We start from the raw sequence: 15,982 nt of genomic DNA, 5'->3' as shown, positions 1-15,982 counted from the left end.
AGATACGGGACCTTCCACGGCTCCAGTGCACAGTCAGCCACTGTGGGCTCTTTTGACCGTGATGCATTGGCAAATAGATATGGATGATATAGACATACATTATTGATTCTGCTTACCTGGAGAACCCTGACCAAGGCAAGTGCCTTCTTAAGAAGAGAGAAATTTGAACACAGATATAACCTCACAGGAAGAATGCCATCCGTATAAAGATGACGGCAAGAATAGGCTTGCCACATCTCCAAGCTGTAAAATGCTGTGTTCTGTGCTGCTGGCAAGGTGAGTGCCAAGGGAGTCATGGAATGCTCTCTCTCTCACACAATTCAGAGGGAACCAGCCCTACTGCCTGCTGGACTTCACACTTTAACACTCTGGGACTACAGAGAAAATAATTTTATGTTATTTCAATCCTACTGTGAGGTTATCTGTTATATGAGCCTTGAGACATTATCTGTAAGTGGCAAAAGAGAATAGATAGAATATTTATTTTTTGTCATTGTTAAACATTTGGATTGTTGATAACTGAAAATTTGTTTCCATGTGCAATTTGAACTTATATTACTAATGAGCATGAGCATCATTTAATGTTTAAGAAATTTTTCTTTTCTCTCATTTAAAATAGATTTTCACATATTCACCTCATTTTTATTAAGCATATTATTAATTTGGTCTTGTAGATATTTAATAACAGTATTACAGAGACTTACTATTGTGTATAAATTCAAATATCTTCTCTCACATATTTTGTTATTTTATTTTTGTTTACAGCAAAAAGTATGCTGGCATATTTTATAATTTATCCAAATTTATTTTTCTTCATTGATTTTATATTTAAAATATTTTTAAATTCCTCACTACTTTTAGACTATAATGAAATTCATACGTATTTTTCTACAGTTTCTATTGCTCCAAATTTAAATCTCAAATCTCTATCCTCCTATGTAAGTGAAGGTTAGATTGAATTTTGTATGTATTTCAAATGGACTTTCAATTACATAACAAAACCTTACTAATCGTTCATTCATCACTGATTGGAGATGCCACTTTTATCATATATCAAATTTCTACATATTCATCTCTTTGTATATTTTATATTATTTTTGACTTGTTGTTTTACTCAGTCCCTGAGCCAAGCAGTTTTAATTATAGAAAATTATATTTCAACATTGTATTTCAAAACAATCCAATAATTTCTGTTTATTTTTTGACCTTTCAACCATACTTATTTCTCCATGAGAATTTTTCTCTGAGAAAAATATGGATATTTGATAATAACTACATTAAATTTGTATACCAAGTCATGTAGGATTGACCTATTTTTCATAATAAACTTTTCCATCAATCTTTCCTTAATTGTATATTTTTGTATTAGTTTAATTATTTTCTTATATTTGTACAATTTCTATGAAGTTTGGATATTTTGTTTTGTTGTTATTAAGTCTTTTTCACTTTAGCTTGTAATTTTTTTAAAATTTGAGAAGCTTTATATTTAGCTTAAAAAATAAAATTCTATAAACTATCTCTTGATTAAATTGTTATTATTTCCAATAGATTTTCATTAGATCATTTTGGACATTTAAAATAGACACAATCATAATATCTGCAAATAGTGATATATTTGACTCTTCCTTTTTACTTTATGACATTTCCATTATCAAATTGCATTGACCATATGATCAATTGTATAACAAATGATGGTTTTATTGTTCATTCTCCCACTTTAGGAAAACTGGCACAAATGCATACCCAGTACATAAAACACTGGTTATTGGGACTAATATTTACTTTCAAACCTGTTGCTCATTATTCTTATTTTGTTAGCAAGAATGTTTAAGATTTTTGTTGAATACCTTTTCAGCATCTATGACACTTTCATTTTTTGATGCATTTATATGATGAGTTTGATTAATGAATGCCCTCACACAGTCATATTTGCCTTCTTCAAAGGAATCTCATTTGATCATTATGTATTTTTTTTTTTTTTTTTTGGTACCTGGGATCAAACTCTGATCCTTCTGCTTGCAAGGCAGGCAGAGGAACTATTGAGCTAAATCCCCGGTACCAGATCATTATGTATTTTTAATCAATGTTTATATTCTTTCTGATAAATTACAGCTAAGATTATTTAATTGGTACTCTTATTGAGACAGATTTGTAGTTTTATATTCTTTAAGTCTTCATTACATTTTGGTAATAACGTTTTACTTTTAATAAAGGACTTATGAAGTGTTTTCTTTTTTATTCATTTAAACATTTTCAGAGTCACTGCAACAAAATGATCCTGTAAGTTTTAAAATAATCCTACCGAGGATTTATATTTGGTAAATTTATTTGCTTTTTGGGGAAGATTATGAAGCTTATCTAGACATTTCTTTCTCTTTTTGTGCTGAAATTTCTGTTTAGATTTTTATATCTTACTCAGGAATTTTATTTTTTATTGACAATAATTATAATAATTTTTGTATCTGCCTTCAACTTATAGAGTCTTCTATCTTCCTTTGCTCTTGGCTTGGTAAATTTGGTTTTCACCATTAGTGTGTTTTCTTGTACAGAGGTTCTGTCATTCCAAAAGTTTATCTAATATACCATCGTGAGAGTCATAAAAACCTAGATGAACACAATTCTGCAATTTTTTCTGTAATTTTATATTCATGAAAATAAATTTATTACATTTACCAGTAATCTAAAAGCGATTAGGATTTTCTTTTTTTTTTTCCATTAACTTTATTGGTGCATTTTAGGTATGCAGTACAGTTACATTCATCATTGGGATCTTGTACCTTTACATGATGTATCTTGGTTCTTATTTTTTCCCGTTTTCCCTGCCCTCCCTTCACCCGGTCCACCCTTCCCTATTTACAAAGACTTTGTTTCCATTTTTTTTTTTTTACTTTCTGAGGACTTAGCTCAGTGGTTCCACCACCTGCCTCACAAGTGCAAGGTCCAGAATTGGATCCCCGGTACCAAAAAAAAGTTAGGATTTCCTTATATTCACCGGTTGCCTTTTGAGTAACTCACCAGATTTAACAAAGACTCTCAGTTTATACCATGAAGGTGTCCTTTCTTTGGTGTGTATCTGTTTGCATTATTTTGTTTTGGAGGATCCATCAAGAACTTCCTTTCATGTCTTTTTGATCCTTGCTACAGACTCTGGATCTCAGGATGGGTGTAGCTGCTCATGGTGTGATTTCCATCAGGATTTCTTATCATCAAATTTTATTGAGAATAACATCTTCATGCTCTTTCCTTTGCAATCCTTATTGGTATAGTTCATTTTCTGGAAAGTTTTAGGGATTCAGAAACTACAGTTTTGATCTTATTACAATTACAGAAGTCTCACTTTTTTTAAAGTGCAGAAAAATCAGCAACGTGTCTTTAGGGTTTTATTTTGGAGGTCAGTAAGAAAGATGAGAAGTCAGTAAGGTGTGAGTGGGTGAATCAATCATCACAGTGTGCCACCGACTGACATTCTGTTCACTACTAAAAACAGAGAAAAAAATTATGCCAAAACAGCTCAGAGCCATGTTAAAAATAGAGTAACTTATGTGAGGTGAGCTTTTAGAGTCCAAGAAATTTCTCCATTGGGGTCTGTCTCTGTTGGCATTGCCCATTCCATAAAGTCATGAACACTGAAATTAATGTTGGTCTAGTGTTTTGAGACCACTCTCTTAGACTCATAATAGCACAAATACATTCTCTTGTGTCTAATTTCATTAAGGTGTCTGGGGCCACGTAATAACATTAGTTTGAGAACAGTTAGTTTTGATCTCACTAGGGTTTTTGCATTTAATTATTTTGTTTGGAGATTCCTGAGAGTTTCTCTCAAATAGTCCATTTAATGATTGAAAGGGAAAGCTAAATTTTTCTCATCTCGGTTCAGGTATCGATTTTACTTCTCAGCCCTCTATTGATTTCTATTCCTTTTGTCTTACTGCCTCAGAGATACCAACACATTTCCTAGAATATGCCACCTGCGACTCACTTAAATGTTATTTCTACAAACATAATGGGAGATTATTCATGTATATTTTGTTGCATCTTTAAAAATTCCAAGAAAAGATAATTTCTATATACTAGATTCTTTCTCCACTTTGCTCATTGTATTTCCTTTCCCAGGCAAGAGTAGAAATGTCAGAAGTAGCAAGTTCTTTCAGCATATGCCTTCCCCCTCCTCTTTGCCAAGAGGCCTGGAACCCAGTTTGCTATTATTACTGTGATGCAAGGACCTTCAAACCTGGGAGAGGGATTTTAATGCCTTACATGGGCTGTTCTCATGCACAGAAAGGTTCTGGTCAAAAGAAAAGCAACACAAAGAGCAAAGAAGTTACAAATGAAAAAAAAACTTGGTTTTTTGGAGTGTGAGTTGAACTCTTACATACAAACAACCAAATGAGTACACTGTAAAAATTGGATCCCTAAACTTTCTTTGATGAGCTTGCTGGCTATGTTCCCAATGATTTCCTAAATGCAAAGAGAATCACAGCCAAGCCCCTTGAATCCTCTTATGCATTCCAATTTCAATCCTGAGCTAGTTTAGCTGGAAGTCAGATTCTTTTCAAGTTCACTAGGAAATTTCTTGGCTACTGTCTTAGACATTCCGGCCAAAACTAAAACTATCCAGGCAAGGTTAAATTTTTCTCCCTGGTTATTTTGTAGGGTCTGGCACTTATTATTTTGGAAGTGCAAATGAAACTCAATCATATGTCTAAAATTAAAAATGAATTTTCTTATTCGTTATATTATTTACCCTTTCTATAATTTGTTTTTTGGTATTTTCTACAGGAAACAACTAAATAGGTTGCACGAGACAATCTTACTTCTTCCAATTAATCTCAGTGCAGGTACAGCTGTACTGCTTATAGTTTCATATTTTTAGATTTCAGGTACTCTTGGAAAACATGATCTGAAAGTATTAAATAGCAAATTATAGAAAAAAATAATGTATAATATTTACTGTTCTGTAAAGAATGATAAAATCTCACACCATCGTACACTGGAGGTGAATCATTCTTTTGTCCACAGTATCCAGGCTGTATAAACTACCTACCCAGCAGTATCTCAGTAGCTCTCTCAATTTTCACATAAACTGTCAAGGATCCACAATGTGTTTGTCCAGTTAACACTTATTTTACTTATCAATGGCCCTAAAGCCCAAGACTAGAGATTCTGGAAATTAAGAAAGAGAAAAAGAAGCCATAAAGTGTTTCTTATAAGTGAAAAGTTGGGAATTCTTAATTTAATTTTTACAAATAATGTACTGTGACTGCTGAGATCTACAGTAAGAATGCATCTTCCTTCCATGAAACTACGTAGAAGGAAAAAGAAACTCATGCTAGTTTGGGGATGCACTTCCAACTGCAAAATTATGGCTATAGGGCATGATAGAATTGGGTATAATCTTTGGTTTCTGATATCTACCAGATATTTTATCTCAAATATAAGAAAAGACTACAATATTTGTTAATTTTCTTTCAACATAATTGTTAAAAAATTATCAAAGGGGGGGCCAGGGATTTAGCTCAGTTTTTCTGGCTCCTGCCTTGAAAGCAGAAGGTCCTGAATTCAATCCCTGGTACCAAAAAAAAAAAAAAAAAAAAAAAAATCAAACGGGACTATATCTTAACCATGAGTGAAGATGTCACAATGAAACAGTCGACATATGCATCTACATACATATCATAACTTTTCTTCCTTAAGCATTGCCCAAAATAGTGCTTTCTGTATAATAGGAATGTATCTATATTTAGAAACATTTTAAACTTAACCATTAAATTTTGATTACTATAAGTCAGCGGATTCAAAGCTATCTTATGCATTTTTCTATGCATGTTGGCACCAAACATAAGCTTGCAACTTACACTATTGGGCATTTAAAACTTAGCACCGTGTCTATTAATTATCATTAAATCATATACTTGGAGATTTTAAATATTAAGTTCAAAATACTTATTCATTATATCACAACATTGGAAAATACAGATTGCTAAACTGAATGAGTAGTTCAATGTGTTGTCCATAAACTGAAGATGAGATGCTTGCTCCTCAGTGGCTTGAATTGTCATTCTGCTGGATCCAGTGATCTCACACCCTGAATAGATCTCAGGGGATTTACTACAAAACTGCTGCTTCACATTGTTTACTAAAAGGACTGAGCTAGAAATTTAACTCAATGTTCAAAACAATAAGGAATATTAACAGTCCAAATGAGAAGAATCATGGCAGCTATCATTTAGTTTCTCCTATGCAAATACAAAACTGTTTTATTCTTTGCATTTCTTCTTTATCTAAATTGTGTTTTGTCTTGTAAATGACTGAGTTATTGTATGAAAGAATTACCAAACCCATATCCAGTTAGAATATTTTAGTTTAATTCCAGTTTTCATGGCATTGGAAGGCTAAATTAATTTCCTCTGTTTTTTTTCTTATTTCATAGACATTCCTACAAAATTCAAATTCATTGTTAATAAAATTCTTATAACACGTGTCTGAAAGCACTGATATTTTATAAACCACACTTAACTGCTAATAGTTCATATGAACAATATATTTTATTTTTATTTACCAACACTGTTAGTAAAACATTCAGTTCTTTTTTCGGACGTTTGGAATTTTATATTAGTTTTTTTCTTCAAATGTTATTATATGCTTATAATAAAATGTATGTCAAGAATATCTCCCAAGATGTAGTAAAAAGCAAGAGAGGCTTGGTTTCATTGATAATGGGAAAAAATTGAAGCAAACAGACATTAACCATATATTTGAGCTGTGATTTTTGAGAAAGGAAAGGGAAATATTAATTAAAACAATAACAAAAACAACATAGTTTTATACTCTCAAATTTTATTTATATCTAATAGAAGTTATTTATACATAATGCACTATTAGAAGAAGAAAATTTGATTATATCTAAGTTTTCAGAAAAATAAGTTAAACTTTCTGATCTCTTTTTTTGTCTGTTTATGTGAAAGCTATCACACTGAGTGCATGCTAAAAGATTTTCATGAAGTAATATTTTGAGATATCTTTTAAAAGTGATAATTGAACAAATAAAAAGTGTGAATTATTTTTATTTATATAAAATTTAAAATGACTAGCAAATTGTTTTTACAAAAAAATTAGCAGTTTAGAAAAATACTTTTATATGCACAGCTAACGTATATTAATGGATAGAATGGAATTTCTTTATTCTCTCTCTTTTGGTAAAATTCCACCACATGAAAGGGAGAACAGAAGAACAACAGAAACAGCACGGGCTGAGTCAGTATTCCTAGGTGAATAATTTCTTCTGATCATGATGATGACAGCTCAGGTGGAAAAGTGTCAAGGAAAATTATAGATTTAATGAACAATTATACAGTAATTTTATTGTGATCTCTCAAGAAACATTGCATCGAATACAAGTAATTCAATAAAGCTGGAACAAGTGACATTTTTAAACTAAAATAAAGTCATTCGAAGATGGATAAGAAATCAGTTAAGGAAACCAGGAACAGATCTGAAAACACTTTACTTAGGAAAGAGAATGTTCTATTGACTGCCTTTGGCAGGGTAAGAAATCTAAGACAGAGATAAAATGGCCTTCCAGAATTCATCAATAAAAGTACAAAGGTGCCTCTCGCTGACATCACCAACATGCACATTACTTTTTAGTACTAGAGGCTACAAATTTGGTCTACTTCATATCATCATAATGCCAAAATGAAGTACAAAATTACATCTTCCTTAAATGATTGATAAATAATTGGGAAGCTATTTATTCATATGAAGTTAATATTGTTATAGAGTCTCAGTGGAGCATGGCTACATATTTCTCTAGAAATCATTACTGTGCTCTGATGAGACTAGCTTCTAAGATTCAAGACTGAATAAAGGTGGATTGGGGCCAAGAAAAAATTAGAAATGGTAGAATTGCTGGAATGCTGCTATTCACCATCCTGAGGACTTGTGCTCCCTGGAAAGAAAATCACTATTGCTGGTGGGAAGAAAGAAAGAAAAAGGGGGGAGGGGGTAGGGAGGGAGGGGGAGAGAGAGAGAGAGAGAGAGAGAGAGAGAAAGAGAGAATGCTCTAAAGAGAGGGACCTCAAAGTTCTGCTTGAGAAAATTCTAGGTTTAGGAACTTTCTTGCTGATTGAAAGAGAAAAATCTCACACTGGAGGGATTCCAAAGAAACTTAGGGAATAGCCTATGAACAAAGAATTTGCTGGCCTAAGAAACAGATTTTAGGTGGTTTGTATGTAAATAGAAGCATTTGCAAGTTCATAGTGCCAAAAACTTTCATTTTATTGCACAGATAACCAGCTACTTGTTAAATTAAATGTGGCCTGAAGCTGCCTCTGTATCTTGAGTCCTTATTCAGTAAGCTGCATCCAACTTAGTAGAGAGATGTTCCTCATTTAAAACCTACCTATATCACGACTGTTAGGAATTCTGACCACGTGGACTATTTAGACTTACATCACTTCTGAGGACTATTTGCTCCCATCAGTTGCTCAAGTGGTAATAAAACTGATCCAGTTGGACTTAAATAAATTTTCAAATATAAACAAATTGTTGAAGTGATATTACCTTTGAAACTTTTTGATATGTAGAAATGTCTCATATCATATGGGTATACATATTTTCTCAAGGGTTATGTATATACTCTTGAAACACAGGAAATAAATGGAAAATTAATTACCATTATTCTTGCCTCTGTGATCATTTTATGTGTTTAATTTTTGTCTTACACTCCTGACTAGTAAGCTCCTTTACTACATGTGTCTTTCTATCCTCCAAGGTATTGCATAGGTGGACAGAGCAGTGGCTCTATTAATGACAGTTTCAATGTCAAGGATATTTGACATTTCCAGAGTTAAGCAGGTTCATGGTTCTGTGATATCTAATTAGTAGTATTTTAGTTTCACTGGTCCCTTGCAGTGACCCTCAGAAGCTCCTTCATTAAGGAGCCCAAATTGCACAGTCAAAACACAGCTTCCAGCAATATCAACTGTGTGAGTAACGTAACCTTGAAGAACTCATTGAAGCTGCTAAGATGCCAGGAAAGGGTATAAGAAGAAATGTGGGAATAGATACCTATTGACTCAGTAAAAGTCATATCTGGATTGCGTTTGTTTTGCAGTCATGATTATTGATGAGCACTTTACCATTGCTATCATAAGATACTCTGGATTTCCTGAAAAATTTGCATCCTGGGCTTTTCTGACATGTGAGGGATCAATATTGCCTGAACCCAGCTGATGAGATGATTTGTTGGTGTCTGCTGTATTTTGTTAAATGTTATTGGACAGCAAGAGCTCTTCAGAAAAACAAATCATTTTAATTGAACTATTTTGATAATATGATGTCTAATACAGACAGCCCTCCTTTAATGACCTACTCTTTTAACTACTGTTCAGGCTTGCTACCAAGGCACTCTGTTCAGACATGCAACTCACCTATGGGACTTAAGGCTTGTCCTTTTTTCGTGCAGTTCTGTACATTTTGGTGATAGATCATCAAGTTTTTGTGCAGGACACCTTGTTATACAGTACTGTAGTTTTAGTTCTGTTATACATTACAGTACTGCATGTGAGAGTTACACAAATAAAAGCAAAGTCTTCAAGTTGGAGTTTCCCTTCACCATTTCTTTGTTCTGAATATTGTAATGTACATACTACATACAAGTCCTCATTTAGTGACTACTAATTTAACAATCTAGTCGCAGGAGTGTAACTAGGTCCTTAAACGAGGAGTGTGTGCTTACACTAACTGAAAGCAAGACTTAAGTATATCTTTTTAACAAATAGCTGTGTTTTAGCCAATCAGAGGCTGTGCCCAGTAATAAAACCAAGACTTCACCCTACCATGTGCCAAGGAGGAAGATACCCAGTTGCTACCTATTAAAGGATTTGTATTTTTCTTCTCTACCTGGCCTGTAAGAGTTCACTGCTCCCACTGCAAGGTAAAGTTCACTAAATTGACACTAGTTTAAGTTGCTGTCCCACTCACAAATCACTCTTTGGCCAGTTAAACTCTGTTAAAATTGTTTGAAATCATTCCTTTAAGATCCTCTCATGAAATGTAATAAACAACTGGTTAGATAAACCCAAAAGCAAAGATTTGCAGTTTTCTTTTGGTAAAAAATAATTGTTTAATAAATAAGTTATAAAATCAATGGCTATTTCTCTCAAAAGATAGCAGGGTCCTAAATCAACAGAAATGCAGTACTGTGCCTGAAACATTAGTAATCACTGCACTAAAGCTAATTCTAAAATATTCACAACATTGGCCATTCTATCTTACAAGAAACTGTCTTTTTCACCATGGAATGTACAATCTCATTCACTCAGAAAACCATAACAAAGTATGACAATATTTCCATTTATAGAGTAGAAAACTGAGTCCCAAGGAGGATATACAAATGTAATATTGCTTATAAGGATAAATACTGTGGGTGCATGTTTTCCTTTTTCATCAGTTATCTCCAGTACTGGCATATTCTTTAGTTTGTCAATGACATTTAGAAGACTTTTATTAAATGAATGGATAAGAGAACAGAAGTTATAGTGTTACATTCAAATGAATCCCTTTGGTTTTATGGACATATTTCCAACAGAAGGAAAGCAAATGATCTTCAATATGTAAAGAATTTTATTTTTTTAAAAGTTGGTAAAATTAATAAATATTTTACTAGGAGGGATTTTTTTTCTGAAAGGGCTAACAGCGTATAACTGAGAGCCCAGCCCTTTCTACACACCAGTTAGAAAATACTTTTCACAAAATCTATTTTTTGGCTATCTTTTCATTCATGTATACAATTTTTAATCAAGTATTTATGAAGTACTTCCTATTTACCAGAACTTTACTAGCTACTGACACGGCAGTGTGAAAAATTAAAAGTTCTTGTCTTCAGTTGCTTCGTGTTTTCTACTGCATATACTCTGACTTAGAAATTTCATTCAATACAAACATGAATACTGTTTATCTGTATTAAACCTTATTTCTTTCATTTGTAAAATGAAGATAGAGTCTTACTCATAAGGCTGGTAGGCAGATAATATATAAAACATATAGGAACCATAAAAATTGAAGCAACAATGGCTATTGAATTTACAGATGTCTGCCACAGAAATTATCTTACTGAACTCTCTACTAATAAGATTTTGCTAGTATTAAGATTATGTAACAAAATGGGCAGACACATCTGAGTGGAGTCCCCACATTGATATTATCAGCCATTTGACCTTGAAAGATTTATTAACTTTATTGATCTAAATTTCTTCATCTGCAAAGTAAAAACTTTTCTGCTCTGCAAGGTTTTATTAGGGTTATTGATAATCTATCCAAATCACTCACTCAAGGGTAACTATATAACTATTATGCTAAAAAATGACAGAATGAGAAGCTATGTATAATTATATGAGCAATCAAAATTCTCATAGTTACTTCTAAGAGTATGACTTAGGGGTTGGGAATTTAGCTGAGTGGTTCCAGCGCCTGCCTCACAACCGCAAGGTCACGAGTTTGATCCCAGGTACAAAGGGAAAAAAAAAAAAGAATATGAATTAGAACAACTGTTGTACAAGAGTGTTTGTTATAATTCTCTAAAGCTGGATTCCTGCATCCTCTACAGTGTACAAATTTCCCTGTGCACACGTTCATCAGAAGACACATTCCAGAATGGTTTCATCAGCACTATTCCTACTGGTTCAAGCTTGGAAACTACATTAATGACCATCATTGGTTGACTAGGTATTCACACAATGGAATGGTATTTAACAACAAGAATGATTTTAAATACACAGTAATATTAATATCAATGAATTTCAGAAATATAATGTTGAGTGAAAGAAGACAGACTTAAAAGAATACATGCATTACAATGGTGAAGCATATTAGAATCCCATACCCCAAAATACACTACTTTGGCATAAGGATTATATGAAATGAATACAGATAAATCAGCATATGCAAGAAGGGTCCTCTGATCATTCCTCATTTTAAAATTTTTAAATTTTCACTTTTATTCCTACATGTTTCCAGAACATAATGATTCTATTGTTCATGAGGTACATGCAGATTACACATCTGAATTCTTTTTCATCCCTGTCCCTTCCCTTCTCTCTCTCCTGCCATCTTTTATTTCTCTTTCCCTTTGCAAAAATCTGTCTCCCTGTTTCTATTACATATATTCTTCCTAAACCAGAAGGAATGCAATGCTATTATTGTCAAGAACAGGAGGTGCCGAACTAGAGAAGTCAGTATGCCCCAACCTTGCTTAACTAATGTATGTCTTTCTTAGTCATTTTTACCTAACTAGCTACACCAGTCTGAGCCCCTTTATCTATTTCAGTGTACACAATCTACAACAGTTTGTCCAACTCGGTATATCAAAATATTTGTCAATAAGTTTTTCTTTGGGTCTTCATTTCCCGATGAAAGTCCCTATTCCATGTGAAACTTTTACATGCACACACATACACACACACACACACACACACACATTTAGTGGAAAAAAAGTTTTGTAAACTAGGAGGGGAAGAGGGGTTGAAGGGAGGATGGGGAATAGGAAAAAAAAAGAAGAAGAAAGATATATCACGTGCAGGTAAAAATTCCCTATGATGAATGTTATTATGTATATCTAAAATGTACCAATAAAAATAAAATAATGCTTCTAAGTAAGCCTGAAAAAATACATTGGTATATGTTTCTTCTGTGTAATTCTATTGTATGTCAATGTACTTCTCAAGCTCTGCTGAAACACTTAAGAATGTAAAGGTAAAATTTGTCTCCACTACAATACTATTAATATAAACTAAGAAAACAGCTCATATTTTTTGAAATCAGAGAAAATATAAAGAGGGCTTTTGAGGTTCTGGACACGTTTTTCTTTATTTGGGTGTTAGTTATATAAGTATGTTCATGTTTGTGAAAATATAGAATCAGCCACTCTCATAAAAATTATTTATAAATGTCAGTTCTCATTTAAAATTAAGAATGTAGAACACACAGAAAGTAAAACATTTTTGGAAATCTGTGAATTGAGTGATTGATTTTTGCTCTAACTCAAATGTAGATGAATGTCGCCCGTGCCCCACATACTAGAAGGTGCCTTTAATTTAGTTTTGTGAGAGCCAGTTTCTAACAAGCTACTTCCTCATGGCAGAAGACTATGTCACAAGTTCTTTAGAAACAAGATCACTATTGCAAGATGTGGACATGAATACCAAGTGATCTCAATACAATTGAGCTTTCTTAAAATGCACATGGAAAAACTGTCACAACCAAAGCAATAGCATTTTTAAAATTTTTCTTCTTTTGCTAGTTTTGCAGAACAGCAAACAAAAATCACTCATCCCATACTGCAGTTGCTACCTTTGTAACATTTATTCCTGGCCACTGATACTTGTAGATCTAATTTGCAGATCCTCTTTACAACACTGAATCATTCTCAATACTGTATTTCAAGACATTCAATTCCTTAATTTCTAATTTCAGTAGCTCCATAAAAATGCAAGTCTTGAGTTTCAGGGGGTGCAAAATGACAGAACAAAAAAAGAGAAAGGCTGAAGGAAGGAAGAAAGAAAAGCAATGAGAAAAAAGTTACCGAGATTCCCAGTAATAGTTCAAATTAAATCCTAACGTAAATATTTATAAATAGAGAACAATATTAATGCCCTCAAAATCTAATTAAAAGATTGCTGTGATAATTAAATTAAATGTTCTATTGGAAAGATTCTATGCATTTATCTATTTATTTATGTTATTAGTCATGATCCCAGAGTTTATATTGCAATATGAAGTAAGTTCAAAAGCACAAGAAACACTATGCTCACTTGCTAATACAAAACGTATGGGGGGAAGGTGAATCTTCAATTATATCCACATCTACATTAAATACTTAAAATTCAGACAAATTTTTAAAAACATGTTAGCTAAGCAAAATCAGAGATTCTTAATATTCTAGAACCTCTGTCAAAAGAATCTAAGAAAATAGGTTTTTTTTCTTTCTGGACTAGGGATTGAAATTGAGGCCATCACACTGAGGGACAGTCCCAAGCCTTTTTATAGTGTTTAATATTGAAACAGGGGCTCACTAACTCACTAAGTTGCCCAAGGTGGCCTATAACCTAAGATCCTCCTGCCTCAGACTCCCAGAGTGCTAGTATCAGACTTTTAAACGTGTTATCCTGACTATGTATTATTCATTGTGCAATAAAACTATGAATGAAACTGATAACTATACTGACTTCCAGTCTAATGCAAGAGACTAAAATGTATAAAAACACTTTTGACATGCTTACATGTCTAGGGAAAAACTAGAGTCTCTAAAAGAAAAGAATTGGGAATTTTTAGGCAGTATATTTTCACCCAAGAATATGTTAAGTTGTACCACAGCCATTAACCCAAGGGAAGAAGAACATTGTAGAGCCTGTGCTACTTACTGTATGCCCGGTAATAATCTCACTCATGAAAAAGTCCATCTTGTGTCCTCTTCATTCATGAGGAAACCAAGGCTTAATGAGTTTAAATAACTCCGACATACAGTGTTGTGCAGTTATAATCAAAGGCAGGCTGATGTGCTTGTAACCACCATGATCTCCTCTGGCCAAAGGAATCCATGACCTCAGATAAAGAAGCACTGGGAAGTGTTGAGAAAAATTCAAATAGAACATACAGATTCGCTAATAGTAGTGATTTAGTATAAAATTAATATGTTTGAAGCTCTACATAATAGAAAAAAATGAAGAAAATCTTCCCAACTTTTAGAGTAGAAACTTTCTTGGTAGCTTTAAGCTGTTGGAACATAGAACAAACAAACAAACATGAGATGTGAATGGGCACAAATCTCTTGGTATCTTTTCAATGAGAAACTAATCATATTTTAGCCTATTATTGCAGGATATCTTAAACTCTCTATGGCCCCCAAATTTCATTGTCACTGAGTTATTTAACCATTATGTAAGTCATGGAAAACTGGCAATAAGTCAGTTTTTTATATGATGCCAAAAAAATTTGGTGAAATGTAATTGAACATTGCTTTGTGGCTATGGTGTAGTTTTGCACTTCTTTGTTAATTTATTTCAATATTACTTATTGTTTATATACTTGTTTCTCTTAATTCCAAATTGTCTTTTGAACCAATTGTAGATCTCTTTCCAGATCTTATTTTAATTAAAGAAAAAATCAAATTATTGAAACTTGTTCATTTCATATTTAATTGAGAATCATTAAATTACCTATTGAAATCACATCACCTTTTAACACTGAGTTCTGTCAGCCACTGACTGTTGTAATCTGTGATCCAACATATTAAAATTTAATTTCTTATTCCTAATATATAAAATAACACAAACTACTTCCTTCATAGATTGACATGCAGTTTAAGCAGGGTACCTATATAAAATGCTTTGCATTCTTTTATCTATATGGGACTTAAAAGTTACTTTCTTTTTATACCAAAATAATGTTGGGGATTTAAAAGATATTAAGCATATATTCCAAATGCTAATGAAGAGAAATTGGAGGAACTAAAGAAATTGAGATTTTGAAATAAACTAACATATACAAATAAAGGGGATTGATGGCTTTATATAGATTCCATGTGAGTGGCTAGGTGTTTCATAGTAAAAGGCCTTTTATGAATCTTTTTTCTTCTCTAAAATAGGTTCATAATCACAAACACATAGCTATTTCTTATTGAGGAATTAAAAAGTGTAGCTCACGCTCAATTTTTTTCAGTGATAAAATAATATGGGAAATGCTTCTTTTTCTTTTTCTTTCTTTTTGGTATGTGGTTCTAAAGATCCAACCCAGGGCCTCAAGCATGCTAGGCAGGTTCTCTTCCACTAAGCCAAACCCTTAGCCTCAACAAAAGATAGATATTCAATCTCTCTAATTGCTATTATTTTTAGCAGGATACTTAATAAACAGAATATAACAGAATAACGCAAACCAGAAGTTATTAAATAAGATGACCAGGCTTTGAGCTAGAAGGACCTGGAGG

This window comes from Heterocephalus glaber, unplaced genomic scaffold, assembly GCF_053883595.1.
Source record: "Heterocephalus glaber isolate CG9 unplaced genomic scaffold, H.glaber_assembly_v1.0 deba00000594, whole genome shotgun sequence".
Lineage (NCBI taxonomy): Eukaryota > Metazoa > Chordata > Mammalia > Rodentia > Bathyergidae > Heterocephalus > Heterocephalus glaber.
Note: the sequence above shows the minus strand (reverse complement) of the source record.